The sequence below is a fragment of the Pleurodeles waltl genome, chromosome 9 (genome assembly GCF_031143425.1).
Source record: "Pleurodeles waltl isolate 20211129_DDA chromosome 9, aPleWal1.hap1.20221129, whole genome shotgun sequence".
Classification (NCBI taxonomy): Eukaryota; Metazoa; Chordata; class Amphibia; order Caudata; family Salamandridae; genus Pleurodeles; species Pleurodeles waltl.
The window spans coordinates 1,027,317,385-1,027,334,568 of record NC_090448.1 but is presented as its reverse complement, the minus strand read 5'-3'; the positions used below and the strand labels follow the sequence as shown (position 1 = coordinate 1,027,334,568).

The following is a 17,184-nucleotide window of genomic DNA, read 5'->3' as shown; positions in this document are numbered from 1 at the left end:
CTGTTGTCCACATCCTCATCCTCTACCTCTTCATCCTCACTGTCCACATGGTCCACTGCTGCCACATTGGCATCTCCAGTCTCCTCCTCCTGCAGAAAAGGGACATGGCATCTGAGGCCCAGGTTGTGTAACATGCAGCATGCCACGACTATATGACAGGCCTTCTTGGGTGAGTATCACAGGGATCCAACTGTGAGATGGAGGCACCGGAACCTGGCCTTCAGGAGGCCAAAGGCCCTTTCAATGATCCTTCTGGTTCACCCATGTGCCTCATTATAATGTTCTTCTGCCCTTGTCCTGGCATTCCTCACAGGGGTCAGCAGCCTTGATAGGTTTGGGTAACCAGAGTCACCTGAAAATATTGAGGGACAACATTTAGCCACACACTATCCAATATGGCCTGCACCATATGCAGACACCAACATAGACTGGGTGGGAACCAGGGCTCACTCATTAGCCACACCCTGTGCCTCTGCAGTTGGCCCATCACATTTGGGGATGCTGCTATTCCTCAGGATAAAGGCATCATGCACTGACCCTGGATACTTAGCATTCACGTTGGAGATATACTGGTCTGCCAGGCACACCATCTGGACAATCATAGAGCGGAAATTCTTAGGATTCCTGAACACCTGTTCATTCTGGTGGGGAGGAGAAATGCAATATGTGTTCCGTCAATCGCCCCAATTATATTGGTGATATGTCCCATTGCATAAAACCCGGCCTTCACAGTGGTCAAATCCTCAACCTGGGGGAATGCAATGTAGCTGCACATGCGTTTTATCAGGGCAGACAACACTCTTGTCTGCACTATTGAGTACATTGGCTGTGACATTCCTGCTGCCAAGCCCACTGTCACTTGGAAAGAACCAGTTGCCAGGAAATGGAGTACAGATAGCACTTGCACAAGAGGGGGGCTCCCAATGGGCTGGAGGATAGCCAATATCAAGTCTGGCTCCGACTGGGCACACAGCTCTGTGATTGTGGCCCTGTCCAGTCTATAGGTGAATATTATGTGCCTGTCCTCCAGTGTAGCCAAGTCGACCAGGGGTCTGTACACTGGGGTATGTCTCCATCTCCTATTCATCCACAGCAGTAGGTTTCTAAAGGACAAAAGAGTGAGGAAGCTGTCCCAACCTGAACAATTGTGCCACAACAGTAGTCCGCAATCTGTAAACATGTAATGGGACAGTGCAATTTGTCAAGAATGTACCTATTTATCCTGTGACACAGCATTACTCCATAGGCCTATCCCCCCCTGAAATGGCATCCACCTGTCTTGTATGGAGGGACAGGTGGAAATGAGGTAATGCTGCTGACATTGTGCGCATGGCAGTCGTAAACCACCTTGCAATTCCTCATTGGTTATTATTGGGCCCTATGGTGTACAGTGGCCAATGGTGATCTACGCCAGCAGTGGCGGTATGCACCGCTGCGGACGTGACCACCATTTTCTATCTGGTTCCTCACTTGTTTCCTGACCTTCCATAGGAAAGGACCTACACTGCATGTGCTGCTGTGACCTGTGTCAGGAACCTACCATGGCCTGTGTGACCAGGGAAAGGGCTCCAGCCTTCTCTTCAGAGGAATTGGAGAGACTGGTGGATGGGGTCCTACCCCAGTACAGACTGCTGTATGGGCCTCCAGACCAACAGGTGAGTACACTGTGGGCAGGAAGCATGTGGCCTGAATGCATAGAGGTGTGTGTGAAGGTATAGTGTAAGGGGGGAGTGATGTCCTCTTGGATGGGTACACGTTGAGTGCTGGGCTATGTGTGTGCCAATAGTGACGAAAACGGGTATGGTGGGTCATTCGTGTTACTGGCTGGATTGTTTGTCTAATGGTGTTCACCTGTCTGTATCGCCTCTGCAGGTCAGTGTTCGTCAAAAGAACAGTGTATGGTGTACCATCGCCAATGAGGTGCGGACCCTGGGGGTCTATGGCAGGCAGAGCACCCACTGTTGCAAATGGTGGGAGGACCTGAGACGCTGGGCATGGAAAGTTTCCCCTCTTTTACGTTTACTCCCTGCCTGTGTAGAGATGTTCTTGGCTTCTTTATCCACCACTTATGAAATTTTTTGAAATAACTTGCCAAAGGTTAATTGTGCACATAGCCCTTCACTCTCTCAATTGTTAAATTAGAGAATCAAAATGAGTGGATTTTCTTAGCTCTATTGTAGCGATTAGAGGAAATAAAGCGGGAACAAAAAGGTGATGGATGAAAAAGATAAAATAATGTCAGTCATTTCTCATTACTCTCGGTTGCTCTTCAGAACATTATTTTTCTGTTCGCTATGCCACTAGTGACAAGGACTAAGAACATGCATTTCAGTCTTGGTCTGCCCAAAACTGTTAGGCTGCATCCCCTCTGAATGGGATCACAAGCAAGCCCAGATGAGTTTCAGCCTCCTCAAAGAGATGAAGGATACGGCCTTTGGTAAAAGTAGCTGTGACCCTCAAACCATAATAATCAAATAAATTGTGTCACTCTTGCACCATGCCACATAGTGCATAGCAACTCAACTCTTAAGGTAAATTCAGCAAGCCAGGTAAGGCCACTAGATTGATAACTCTAAAGTAATGCAACACAGCGCAAATCACTGCATTGTGTTGCTCTGCCCTGGGAAGGTATGCCATGGGTGGAGTATGGGTGTTTTCCACGCATCCACCCATGGATTTAGGTGCATTCCCAGATTTACCATTACTAGTATACCTGACAATGGTTCAAAAACCTATTCCTCCCCAGGTGAGGCGTAATGGGGAGAAATATCTTTATCTTTATTTCCTCTTCCTCTTTCTATGTGTGCTGCATTCAGCAGCACACATAGAGAGAGGAATATGCCTCAGGAGATTGTTTTTGTGCATGGATGCTTACCTTCCTGCACAAAAACAATCCTGCTTACAACACAGGCCCCCTTGCACCATGATGCAAGAGTGCCTGCATTGGCACTATGCAGCAGCTTATGCACCAGTGCTGAAAAATGACAGGAACACGCCATATAATGTTAGGTACCACACACAGCATAGTGCAGTAAGGTGGCTTGCTGCACTGTATGATATATTGATAAATATGCCCCATATGTTTTTCTATACACAGCACATCGAGAGGCACAATTCCAAGTTTTTGACACAAGGCAGTGTAGGAAGCCATCTTGCTGTGCTGCCCTGCATCAAAATGAAAGGTCAGGAATGTGCTGTTTCTACAAGATATGGTGCATTCCTGTCCTTTTCTCCTGTGCTGGTGCACAATGAGCTAGGATACAGTAATGCAGGCAACCTTTCACTACAGTGCAAGGGTGTCTGCATTGTTGGGATGATTATTTTTGTGCAGTAAGGGATACCTTCCTGCACAAAAACAATCGTAAGAGGCATTTTCCTCTTTTTATGTGTGCTGCAGAATGCTATGCTATTGCGAAGCAGGCATGATGTGGCGCATGGGGGGGGCAAACTGGCGCAATTCATGCATCGTGCCACTTTGTAAATATGGCACATTGGAAATTGCCTAGTTGCATCACATTAGCGTAAAAAAATTATGCTAATGTGGCGCAAGGTGGTGCTAGTGCCTTGTAAAACTAGCCCTATATTTTCTGAACCACTAAAAACCTTGACCACTGTAGGGAGATCATTATTTTTTCAATGCATAATACAAAAAATACATCAAATAAATATGTCAAATGTTTCTCCCTGCGGGGCATTACATCTCAAGGTGTTAAGCGCAAATGCAGATTCCCCGCAACGTTATGAAACGAACGTGCTTGTGTACGAGACGGTGCTTCAAAAAGTTTACTATACTGAGGTATCTTCCACTGTTAAATTATTCATACTAGAAATAGAAAAATGGTTAATGATGGGCGTTAGAAAGTACACAATCTTGGTTGCAGCATGAAAGTAATATGTGGTAAGAGCTCCTGAAATAAAATGTCCTTGATGGGAGTTAAACTAATGTACTTTCTTGATGAAATCTGGTTCAGTATTATTTTATGGTGACCGTTTAACTTTTTTTGTTATAGAGAACATATAAGATGTGCTAAAAAGCATATTTACGTATTCTAAAATACCAAAGTATATTCACTAACGTTAGAGCTACATTACATATTCATATTTATGTTCATGCATCTAACACCGCAGCAATGATACACCGACCACTGTGCAATATATTTGAAAAGAAACATTGCTTGGAGGTTTATGTAAAAAAGAAGGGCTGTCATCTCGCTATCTGCTGAAAATATTTCATGTCACGACCAAAGAAAATAAAGCAAGGAAACCCTGCAGTAGGCATATATTTCAGAAGGATTTTTTTTTCTGGTGCAGCAGAAAAGGACAGTATTTCATATTATTTTAAAGTTGCGATCGAAGTGCATGATATGAAAATATTGTCAGGAGTAGTGCATGTAGATTATCAAGACCATTCTTCAAGTATTATTAGAGTGAAAGTCACGTACTCAGTCTTGAATTTCATTTCTCTTCCCATGCTTGATAATCCTTGTCAAAGTAGGATGTCAACGATAGAATACCTTTTTTAATGTACCTTAAAATCTTACTACATTTTTTAGGTATAACTGCATCTTATACACACACAAATATCTATATCTAAATACATCTATCTATATCTTCCATCTACATATCGACCTATATATCTATATATATCCATCTATTTCTATTTATCTCTCTCTCTATATACACACACACACACACACACATATTTATTTATATATATGTATATATATATATATACACACAAACACATATCTGAAAAAACAAGGGTTACAGGGATGTTATAGTTAGTTTCTGAATTTACTCGTACAAAACCATAGAAATTCAGCAGTTACAGTTAGAGTGCCTTCCAGAAACTAAAAAACTTGCGCCCTAAGGAAACTATAAATTGCATCTTCGCCATAAACAATTGTCTTATCGATAATTTTATTACAAATGTTGCATTGAGAATATGAAAGATGGCATAGAATATGTCATCAAGGATATAACATCTGGAATTAATTAGTTGTGCATGGCGAAGGCCCTAGGGCCAACCCCCTACTAGCACCCAACCTTGCCCAGTGCAAAGCTTTCTCTCTTGCACAGTATGGGTTGCCCGCAAGTGCGAGCCTGTAGCCAGTCACTGCGGCCAATCACCCAACCCGGTGCTGTGCACAGCTCTATGCGCATGCACAGCAGAAGTTGGGAGCAGAATGTCTGGGTGTGAGAGGCTGGGTCTGAGGGTAAGAATGGCTGTCAGAGTGTCTGCCTGCATGTGAGAGTACGTACATCAGTGGTTTAGGGGGTGCATCAGTATGTGCATGGGTCTGTGAGTGGGAGTATCAGGGTGCCAGTGAGTCTGTGTGTGGGTGTGTGATGTCTGAGTGGGTCTGTGAGTGGGTGCATAATTGTCTTAGTGGGTCTGAGTGTGGGTGCATAAGTGTCTGAGTGGGTGTATGAGTGAGAAAACTGAAAAAGAGACAAAGAGAGAGAGAGAGAGAGAAAGAAAGTGAGAGGGAGAGAGATAGAGTTTTCTAGACTTTGATATCTGATATACTTAGAATGAGATGTTTGTCTCCAATTTAAAATAAAAAATGTTTTTTTAAATATAATAACTTGTTTTTTATTTAAAAAAATGGTGATGAGTTAAGCTGGACTCAAACCCCCAAAGCTCAGTGTGAAGGTCTGGATCTCAACATATTATTTTACTAATTTTATTTTAAAAATAAAATGCCCTTTTCTGATAACCTGGCACTTTCCCGCAATTCCTAAGGCTTCCCTCACAGTGTCATTGCTTCATTAAGCATGGAGCTACTTTGACAGCAGCACCCTGCTTGCTGAAGCATTTCATCTCTGTCCCCTGTACGCATGAGATGAAAGCTTCAAATTTGTACAGGTCCGGCTGTCAAAACCTGGAGTGTTTGCTGAGGCCCCCCCATGCAGAACCTTTAATGTCCCCAGGACCTGGCCCATACGGGGGCCTAAAACAAAACAAGTGTGGGAGCCTGCACTTGTTTTTTAATTTTTTTTGCTGCAAGTTTGCGAGTGTTTCACTTTTGTGGCAAAATAATAATTTAACCCCCTTCCCGACCAGTGCCAAGGGACCAGGGTGTCTCTATCCTGGTCCCTTTTCTTTTTTTTAACTTTTTTTCTGGGACTCGGACACCGAGTCCCAAGATGGCTACCAACACTTCCTGGTTTGAAGTGTGGACAGCCAATCAGAGCTGTGCATTTCCCTGCCCAAGCTCGTCTTTGTTCACAAATACTTCACGGCCAGAGATTTACAAATTTGAATTTCCCTACATTTCTCAAAAACTACTGAACGGATTTACACTAATTACCAAAAAGCACAATCTGGTGCCCGACAGCAAGCTTTATGTAAAATTTGGTATAATTCCTTCCAGCGGTCGGGCTATAGACGTGTTGACAGATCCTAGGGGAATTTACATAGGAATCGCAAGCATTTTTGATCCCTTTTTTCTTTGTCCCTGCCTGACCCATCACCCCAAATCTTTCCATGCGCACCAAGAATCACCAGTTCACTTGTTGGGGAAACTTTCGTGACGATTCGTAAAATGGTTTCAAAGATATAGGAAAGTCAAAAAATGCTTTTCCTATGAAAACATGGTCATAATTCCTAGTGGCATTCCCCATTAGGTAGTATATAAAGCTCTGAATTCACAGGTGAAGGAAAGACCACACTCGAAGCCAGCTGCTCTTGAATATTTATTCACGAGAAAGTTGGTAAAACAAAGCCCGACATGTTTCAGTCCACAAGACCCTGATCAGAGGCTCAACAACACTTTGTCCATCTTTAATTTCTATATATACACACTCAGCCAATGCAGAGAAACCTCAAGCTTTCTGTGTTTGCGTTTTGATTTTTTATGAAACACTCTACAAACACATTAACCCTTTCTGGTGCATGATGGTACTTGTACTTACTGCCAGCCTCTCTTGTGAGCTGGCTGTTCTTTATCACATGTCATATGACAATAAGTCACTCCTTGTGGTCTTAGCTCTATCTTATTTGGATCACATGTCTAGTTGTTGTGTTACTCCCACAATTTTAAAGCCAGCATTTCAAATTCTATTGCAATACCCCTGCCCACTGTATGCTACACTCCCCACAGCCTCGGACCCCCCCCACCCCCCAGAGCATAAAAGCATTTTTCAAAGAAAAATTCAGCAAGAGCCATGGCAGATTCACGGATCCACCGACAATTAAGAAAAAAAAAACAGTGAAGGCTCCAAAGCTTGTTTAAATGCAGCAACAGGGTGGGTCAGGTCCCAGGGGCATTGCTATTTTCAATACAGGGGGCACCTGGCCTCCCGCAGCCCTGAGTTCTGCCACCTCCATAGGTCCATTGAAGTTATGAGTGCAGCTGGGCTGCCTGGCCCACAGCTGCTCTGGGGACTGCCACCTCCTGGAGGCTTTAAACAAATTGAATGTTGGGGATTGCACCATCCCTGCTGCCCAGGGACCACCACTTTGCTGAGGCTTTAAAATAAATAGATGCAGGGAGCCACCTACCACCCCGCAGCACAGGGGACCACTACCTCCCCATGGCATAACTTGTATTATAATGCGGTGGGACATGCGGTCCCCCACAGCCCCAGGGACTGCCGGCTCCCTGAGGCATAACTTACATTAGAATGAATGTGGACACCAGGTGCCCCCCGCAGCCCCCTCCAGCCCCAGGGACTGCCGTCCCTGAGGCATAACTTACATCACAATATGGGGGCCAGGTGGCCCCCCCACAGCCCCGGTACCTCCACCTCCCAGGGGCAGATTTGATAAATAAATGCATGGGGATGCCACGCCCTCCAGCAGCCCTGGGGATTGCCACCTCCCCAGGGCATAGGGGGTTTACTCATAGTAAAGTTAGACGTTTGGTTTAAGTTTGTAGTTTTGGTCTAAGTTTAGTCCAAAAATGTAAAATTAGTCCAAAAGTCTAACTTTGCGAGGAGTGAGGTTAGTCTTTTGGTCTAAGTTTACACTTTTGGTCTAAACTTAGACTTTTGGTCTAAGTTTACCTTTGTGAATCAGGACCAATATTCAAAAGAGAACAATATGACAGGTTAAGAGCATATGGTTGAATTTTAGAGCTTTTTGGACAATTAAATTAAATAAAAGACAATTTCAAACAGAAAATCTGATTACTGATTCAACTAATGAAAACCACAGAAAATACACATTCCTATAGTGTGCTTATGAACACAGAAATTCTGCATACCCTTTGGTTAGTTCTGCAACCAGGCAAAACACACATACTTTCTGCCGTCAAATAGAGAATAGAACTTGCTTTACTATTGTGGACCCATCTCTACATTCAACAGCAGTGTTTCTCCAATGGGAGGCATATTTTCCCTTTTTTTTTAAATCAGTTAATGTTCTCTAGCCAAATCATATGTCAGTTCCCCATACAGGAAGGGAATCACACTCTTGACTTTATAATTTTCCATTCCATGTTCAATAATGAATGATCAATTTCACATTGACCTGTCCCTGTCACTCTCACATTTTTTTTTTTTTTTTTTAGCAATACAGATCCTAAATATTGGTGTCAAGAGACCAAACAACTTTGGTTGAAGTTTGACCTAAATGCTTTACAAATGGAAGTTGGTAAGCAAAGCATAGTACTGCCTTTGAGACTGGCTAGCGTCAGGACTTAGTAAAGTCCTTTCCTTGTCAACTGTATAAAGAACTCAAAGTGTATAGTGGTTCTGTTGGTTCTCACAAGATCTGTACACTCTCAGGACAAAGTTTAAAGGTGTGTAAATTATAGATACTCATAATTGTAAAAATAATTTACATATCTATGAATCAGATACATGGAAATCTAAGCCAACCTTTTTCACCAATAATTATAGCACAACTTAAAAAAGGGAAGTCTCACAGATCATCAATTTGTTAGCTAATCGACTGGCAGCTTGTACATGATGACGCCCACTCAGTATCATTAGCAAAGTGAGATCAGGAGCCACTTCGGTTAGGTCCTTACTTCTGTTCTCCCTGAGAAGAACCTAGCCTCTCAATCTGCTGTCCAGCTACTCTCCCTTTAAATGCCTGCTCTGAGCAGGCATTAAAAATGCCCAAAAATGCCACATATAAATCTCTTAGATTTCTTTGCACCATTTTTGCCCCCCCTTGAATACATTATGCTTGGCACAAGGGGCCCTTAAACCTGCCCCTAAGTTTAGAATAAGGATGGTTTATAGAATGAGGTCTCAAGGAAATTCAGTAATGTGAGGAGGTGTCAACATAGTGAAGACTCCAGTAGAAGTCTTCCAGAATGGGAATAAGCGTTTAGCATGAAGCTTCTTTCAAGAATAAAGAAAGCAGAGAGGTCTGTACCCCTCAAAGTCTGAGGGAATCTCCTCTAACTTGTGACGAAGTGAAGAGGATTTAAAACCAATGAAACTTCAACAACAATCTTATTGCTTCCCTCTTCACCAGGAACCAATCATTTCACTTCTCCTATTGTGCATTTGCGACTTTGCCCAAATTTCCCTTCCCACAGATATTGGCCAGTGACTGCAACTTTGAGCATCCCATGTTCTTGACAGGCAATGAATAAGAGGCTTCATCTGTTGATTTAAACATTGCTTTTCTCGCCAAGATTTCTCTTTTCAGACCTTGCTATCAATAAAGTATTGCATACAACAATACTCCTTTCTCTAGTTAATGAAATCATGAGAAAGACCCTGTAAAAGAAATAATATTCTAACCAAGCAAAATATCTTCCAAAATTAAGGCCTTTGGTCTGGCTACCATTATCTAAACATTTAAAATGCATTTTTGAATATGTGATTATACATACACACATATAACTTTCATGAATAAAAGAAACACATGCTACTTCTGCAGACAGAATTTAAAGTGTAAATATGAACATGAATAATAAACACATGAAAGCAATTTAAATTAACATTAGTGCACATGTTTATGAAGCTTCAGTTTCTAAATAGTAAAATTTAATTACTGTATTTAAATGTTCACATACATTACAATTATTTAAGGCACACAGTAAATTTAGTGTAAAACAAAATCGCAAAATTACACAATGATAATGTGTAAAGGATGGAGTCTAAATTATGCTACTCTTATCACCATTTGATGTCAGTCATAGCCATCACAATAACATATGTTAGTCTTTATTAGGTGAGATCAAGTCAAAGCCCTGAAATTCTAAACAACTTTCATCTAGTATTTTCCAGGTCTTTCATGTCATCATAATTTATTTACTAAGTGCCTGATTTTGATCTTGCTGGATGGGATACTCCATCACAAACGGATATCCTGCCCGCTGAATTACAAGTTCCATAGGATGTTATGGAACTTGTAATACAGCGGATGGGATATCCATCACATTTGCAATGGAGTATACCTTCCACCAAGAATGTAATCAGGCCCTATTTCTCCTACATTACCATATACCTTCTAGTTCTTTTCAATCCTTTCTCATGTTGTCCCTCACTCCTTGCATTTATACTCATGTATCCCTTAAAGATAATGAAAAGACATAGGCCCTTATTACAACCCCGGTGGTCAAAGACCGCCAGGGCTTTTTTGTTGATTGCACTGCCAACAGGCTGGCGGTGCAATCTTGGGTATTAAGACCGCAGTGGAAGTGCTGCGGTCGCACTGCCGGGACCGGCGTTTTTCTGACACAGTGGTCCCGGTGGATTTAATCCTCCAGAGCAGCGCTGCTTGCAGTGCTGCCCAGGGGATTTCGAGTCCCCCTCCCCCCAGCCTTTTCATGGTGGTAGGAACCGCCATGAAAAGGCTGGCAGAAAGGGGAGTCGTGGGGCCCCTGGCATGGGCAGTGCAGGGGCCCCCTGGCACAGCCCCATGGAGCTTTTTGCAGACAGTGAAAAGCGGGACAGGTGCAACTGCACCCGTCACACCGCCGCAACACCGCCGGCTCCATTTGGAGCCGGCTCCCATGTTGCGTCCGACATCCCCGCTGTGCCGGCCGGCGGAAACTGGGTTTCCGCCCTGCCGGCTCAGCATGGATGTCGTAATGGCCACCGCGGGAGTGCGGGCGCATTGGCAGCCACACGGCGTTTACAACCGCCGCCCGCCAATGTTGTAATGAGGGCCATATTGTGCAGATGGTGATAACAATAAGAGATCTCAAGATAATATTCCACTTGCTAGGTTCCCAAACCATTTGCCAATCATAGAAAACCCATCTTTTATTGCTTATCAAACACAAACAGCTTTTAATTCCTTCAAATGTCCTTTGAGATCAGTAATGTTCTTAATGTGCTTCTTTAAGTCCACACTCTTGTCAGGGATATAGATACAGCTTTGCTGGACCTTTAAAGTTTTGCAAACTCTGTCTTGTTTTCTGAGAAGGATGTCCAATGCAAGATGATTCTGCAAAACCATGGATCTCATAGTTATCATTTCAGTATCTACATCCAATAAGGAATTTGCTCTACTTGTGGACAGTTTATCCACTTTGGCAAAAAGTTTCATATCTTGACATCATTTGAAATTACACCTACAGATGAACTCACTGCACCAACCATGTCTTCCACAATTTCAGCACCATTACTACCTGATTTAGGCCGTCGTTACCACCCTGGGGGTCAGTGTTAAAGTGGCGGTAATACCGCCAACAGGCCGGCGGTAACAAAAATGGAATCATGACCACGTTGGAAACCGCCAACACAGACAGCCACGGCGGTAGCAACAAACACTGCAGTGGTAACCACCAACAGCCAGGTGGAAGACAATGTACCGCCCACCCCATTACAACCCACCCATCCGCCAGCTTTTCCGGGGTGGTACCAACACCATCAAAAGCACGGCAGAAACAGTACTTTGAAGGGAAACCACTCACCTCTCGACACTCAAGGAAGAACCAGGACGCCATGGAGCCCGAACTACAGGTGTTACCCATTCTGGTGTATTTTCTCATATCAAAAAAAGGTTATCAAAAAAAGAGAGGGACTGGGAGAATTGTAGTCCAGTGTACGGTCTCTCACGGCCTAAAGCTTAAATAGAAAGAGTACACTGTTCCAATGTAAAAGAGTGCAGGGCAAAGAGATGTCAGTATTTTCAGGAGAGCCCTCAAACATCCACTAGGATGCTAAGCTTCATCATTGGCCAGTCTCCTCGTCAGACCGGTACTGCAATGTCTGGCGGACCACCCCAATAAGGTGGTGGTACTCAACCGAAGATGGTGTAGCAGATATGATTAGGTCTGCAAAAACCTGACTGTTTAGGAAAAAGAGGAGAGATAAGTGAATTAAAATTGGCTCTGAGCCTTAAGCATCATAATTTAATGACTCAGGAAAAGGATCAGGCCAAGATTAAAGAAAGAGGGGAGTAAAAATGGGGAATAATGTCCCACTGTACTCCAAGGAAGGAAAAAGGTAGTATACCTAGTCCTAACATACTCGGGTCAAAATGTTTCGCGCCTCTCTGGGCAAAAGTTAATCCCTTGGCGCTTCATCAGGACCGTGATAGCTACTTCTCCTATTTTATCTATAAACAAATAAGTGCTGGAAAGTCACTTACTGAACGAGGACTACTTGTCACCGTCAATTGGTCAATAGGTCGCCCTGCATGAAAGTGAAAACATATACATACATTAATGTCAAAAGAAAGTGCTAAAGAGTGATGCAGACAGTCTCACCCCGATCCATGGTGTGGCACAATGGACATAACAAAGAAGGCTTACCAACCCACAGTAGAGAATAGGCATCCTAGGTACACGCAAGCCTCAAACCAATCTTCTCATATGCCAGGAGTACCAACGCCGGCGACGACGACCATGGTGAGTACTGCACCTAGTACACATGGGAGGGGGGAGAGGAAAAAGAAAGTGACACACAAACGCAACACCCCCACCCACACCCTCACCCCCAACACCCTACACACAAACCCATGCAACAACATTACATATACACCCCGTAACCTTCTGAAATAATGCAAGGACAAAAGTAATTGAGTCAAATGAGTGTAATATTAGAAATTTAGAGAAATACATTCATAAATAAATAAACAGTATGTACAATATGTACAACTTATACAAAATGAGGGACAATGTCCACACAAAAATAGTCCGTGGCCCACTGGGCTATAACACAGAGGCCAAGCCCACACTTGACTCCTGCCTCAAAACGGAGAGAACACTGCAGGGGCATCAGGTCGAAAACACACAGGCATCTCAGGGGGATGGGGAGTGGGGGGACACCTCAGCCGGAAGATGGTACAACTCCACTGCTCCGGGTGGGGGCTTAATGCCCACTGCTTGGCCCTGGGGAGTGCAAGGCCACAGACTCTCAAGTGGGTGGTTTGCCCACTGCTTGGTCCTGGGGAGTGCAAAGCCACAGTCCCTAAAGTGCGTGCTTTGCCCACTGCTTGGTCCTGGGAGTGCAAAGCCACAGTCTCTCAAGTGGGTGGTTTGCCCACTGCTTGGTCCTGGGGAGTGCAAAGCCACAGTCTCTCAAGTCTCTTAAGTGGGTGGTTTGCCCACTGCTTGGCCCTGGGGAGTGCAAAGCCATCTCCCAAGTCTCTCAAGTGGGTGGTTTGCCCACTAATTGCTCCTGGGGAGTGTAAAGCCACAGTCCCTCAAGTGGGTGACTTCTTCCACTGGTTCTGGAGGGGGCTTTGTGGCCAGTGTGTTTCATCCTGCCAAGGATAGGGTGAGTGGATGCCTTTCTCCACTGGTTCTGGAGGGGGCTCTGTGCCAAGTGTGCTTCATCCTGCCAAGGATAGGGTGAGTGGATGCCTTTCTCCACTGGTTCTGGAGGGGGCTTTGTGCCCAGTGTGCTTCATCCTGCCAAGGATAGGGTGAGTGGATGCCTTTCTCCACTGGTTCTGGAGGGGGCTTTGTGCCCAGTGATGCAGCACTTGGGGGGTGCCAGGTCACAGTCCCTCAGCTGGGTGTCAGAGCCACGTGATTTGCAGTGACCAAGATGTATGGCAAGTATCCTGGCTCTGTGCATGATGTCTTCATTTTGAGGAATAGTAGCATTCCATATGTGATGTCTCAACTCTAGAGGCACAGGGTGTGGCTAATATGTGATCCCATGGTCCCCACCCAGTTGATATAGGTATATGGGTGTGGGGTTGTCCCTAAGGGTGAGTGTATGTCTAACGGTTATCCCTCAAATATCTGCAGGTGACTCTGGTTATCCCAACCTCTCATGGCTACTGACCCCAGTGAGGAATCCCAGGACAAGGACAGAGGAACGTTACAATGAGGCATATGGGCGAACAAGGAGGATCATTGAAAGAACATTTGGCCTCCTGGAAGCCAGGTCCTGGTGCCTCCATCTGACAGGTGGATCCCTGTACTACTCACCCAAGAAGGTGTGCCAGATCATTGTTGCATGTTGCATGTTGCACAACCTGGCCTTGAGACACCAGGTGCCTTTTCTGCAAGAAGATGAGCCTGGAGATGGTCGTGTGGTAGCGGTGGAGCCTGTGGACAGTGAGGTAGAGGAGACAGAGGAAGAAGATGTGGACAACAGAAGATCCCTCATACAACATTACTTCCAGTGACACACAGGTAAAACACTGTAACTTCAATTTCCATTGCAGTTTTTTGTTTGACATTGCACATGGCAGCCTGATATTCCTATTTCTATGGCCACTTACTGTACCCTTTGGCATCTCTATTTTCAGATCTCTGTGCCCCACTCTGGATCCTGGTATGTTTACTGCTGTCCACTACAGGTAATACCTATTTATACATGACTGTACAGTTGACTTGCAATGTTTACAGCTTGTTAAACGAATACATATTTGAATCAATTGACAGACTCCATACTTGTATTTGTTCCAAGGGTGCTTATTTAAGTGTTAATAAGTGGAGGGGGTATTGCAATGGGCTGGGTTGATGATGGAGGAAAGTCCAGGATAGAGTCCAGTCTATTGGTATTACAGGTGCATTGTCCAATGGGGCATAGGAGGGGGAGCAATAGCAGTTCAAGGTGGACAGGGTGACAGAGTGGGATAGAAGGGTGACAATCAGGAGAGTCTTATTTCCTGGCGGAGTTCTTGGCAATGTTCTCCGGCTTCTGCCTGGATCACAGGGACCATTTGAGGGGTGGTTCTCCTTCTGCAGGGGTTGGGGTGCTTGTGGCATGTTGGTCCAGTGGCAGGGCCTCTTGTCCACTAGCGCCAGCAGAGGTGGAAGGCTGTTCATCGGTGTGGCTAGTGTCAGGGGCCGTTTAGCGTGCCACTGCCTCCCTCATGGTGTTGGCCATGTCAGTCAGCACCCCTGCAAGGGTGAACAGGATGGTGTGGATGTGTTTGAGGTCCTCCCTGATCCCCAGGTACTTTCCCTCCTGCAGCCGCTGGGTCTCCTGCAACTTGGCCAGTATCTGACACAAGGTTTCCTGGCAATGTTGGTATGCTTCCAGGATCCCTGCAAGTGCCTCATGGAGAGTGGGTTGCCTAGGCCTGTCCTACCCCTGTCGCACAGCAGTCCTCCCAGCTTCCCTGTTGTCCTGTGCCTCTGTCCCCTGAACCATGTGCCCACTGCCACTGACCCCAGGTCCCTGACCCCAGGTCCCTGATTGTCTTGGGTTTATGGGGTTGCCTGGGGTCCCTGTAGTGGTGGACACACTGCTGATTGACGTGTCCTGGGGACAGTGGTACAGGCCCGCTGGGTGGGTGCTGTGCTGGTGTTTCCTGAGGGGGAGGGTCTTTGGTGATATGTGACTGTGGCAGGGTAACCTAATGTCCAGAGGTCCCTGATGGGCCAGGTTGGTCATCATGATCCAGGCGTGCAGAGCTGCTGTCATCACTGTGGGCCTCTTCTGTGGGGGGACTGGATGTTGCTGGCACCTCCTCTCCAGTGACGTTGAGTGGGGGTCCTGTGGGGATGTAAATGCAGTGTTATTGTATCTGCGTGTGCCTGCCATCTTGTGCATGGGTGTTTTTCCCTGAATGGTTGTGATTGCCCTGTCAGCGTTGACTTATGTACGTGGTGATTTTGTGGGCTAGGTAATTCTCTCTAATGGGCATGCTTTAGTGATGGGTGTCCATGAAGGTCTGTGAGTGGTGTCCATGCATTGGTGTTGTATGCAGGGCTTGGTATTGGGATGGGTGGGTTGTGATAGTGGGGTACATGTGAGATGGTGGAGTGATGGGGGTGAGGAGAGGGGTAGGAGTTTCTGATGGCATGCAGGTAGGGGGGGATAAAGTAGTAAAGATTTGACTTACCAGAGTCTAGTCCTCCTGCTACTCCTGCGAGGCCCTCAGGATACATGATCGCCAATACTTGCTCCTTCCATGTTGCTAGTTGTAGGGGAGGAGGTGGGGGTCCACCGCCAGTCCTCTGTACGGCTACCTAGTGTCTTGCTGCTATGGAACGCACCTTCCCCCGTAGGTCGTTCCACCTCTTCCTGATGTCATCCTTTGTTCTGGGGTGCTGTCCCACGGCGTTGACCCCGTCCACGACTCTCTGCCATAGCTCCATCTTCCTTGCAATGGACGTCTGCTGCACCTGTGATCCGAATAACTGTGGCTCTACCCAGATGATTTCCTCCACCATGACCATTAGCTCCTCCTCTGAAAACCTGGGGTTTCTTTGGGGTGCCATGGATGTGGAGTGAATGATATGTGTGAGGATGTGTAGGGTGATGTGTTGGGGTGTGTGCTGTGATGTGCGTGGATGGTGTATGGATGATGGTGTTTTGTGGCTCAGATTGAGTGGGTGCTCCTGGCTTATCTCTCTCTCTGTCAGCAATCTTTTTTTTTTCTTCGTTAAAAAGGGTTGTGGGTAATGTGGTTTTGTTTTTTATAGTGGTGTTGGTGTGTGGGTGTGGTGTGTGTATGTGTGTCAGGTGTGTGTAGTTTGAATTGTCCAATGTGGTGTAGTTTTGTAAGTGTGTGTGTATTTTGAGCGCGGTGGTGTGTACCGCCAATGGTTAACTGCGGTTGAAAGACCACCGCGGTGATTCATGGGTCCTGATATTGTGGGCGTATTTCTGTTGGCGTAACGGTGTGGGTTTTGGTATCACCAGTTTATCACTGACCTTTGGGCTGGCGGACTTGTGTGGGTGTCTGTATAGTGGCGTATTTCTCTGTTTGGGTCATAATAGCCGTAGCAGTATACCGCTGCAGTCATGGTAGGTTGCCGGCCGTCAGCACGGCGGTAGGTGACATTTACCGCCAATGTTGTAAGGAGGGCGTTAGTTCTAGTTTTTGTTTCCCACATAGGATCAGTCAAATATTCC

At 45.5% G+C, this 17,184-nt stretch overlaps 1 long non-coding RNA gene across 1 annotated transcript in view; it reads right to left on the bottom strand.

Annotated features, from left to right (window-relative positions):
* LOC138258769 (uncharacterized) overlaps positions 1-17,184 on the bottom strand; it is a 131,483-nt gene that overhangs the window by 59,779 nt on the left and 54,520 nt on the right. The window lies entirely within an intron of this gene.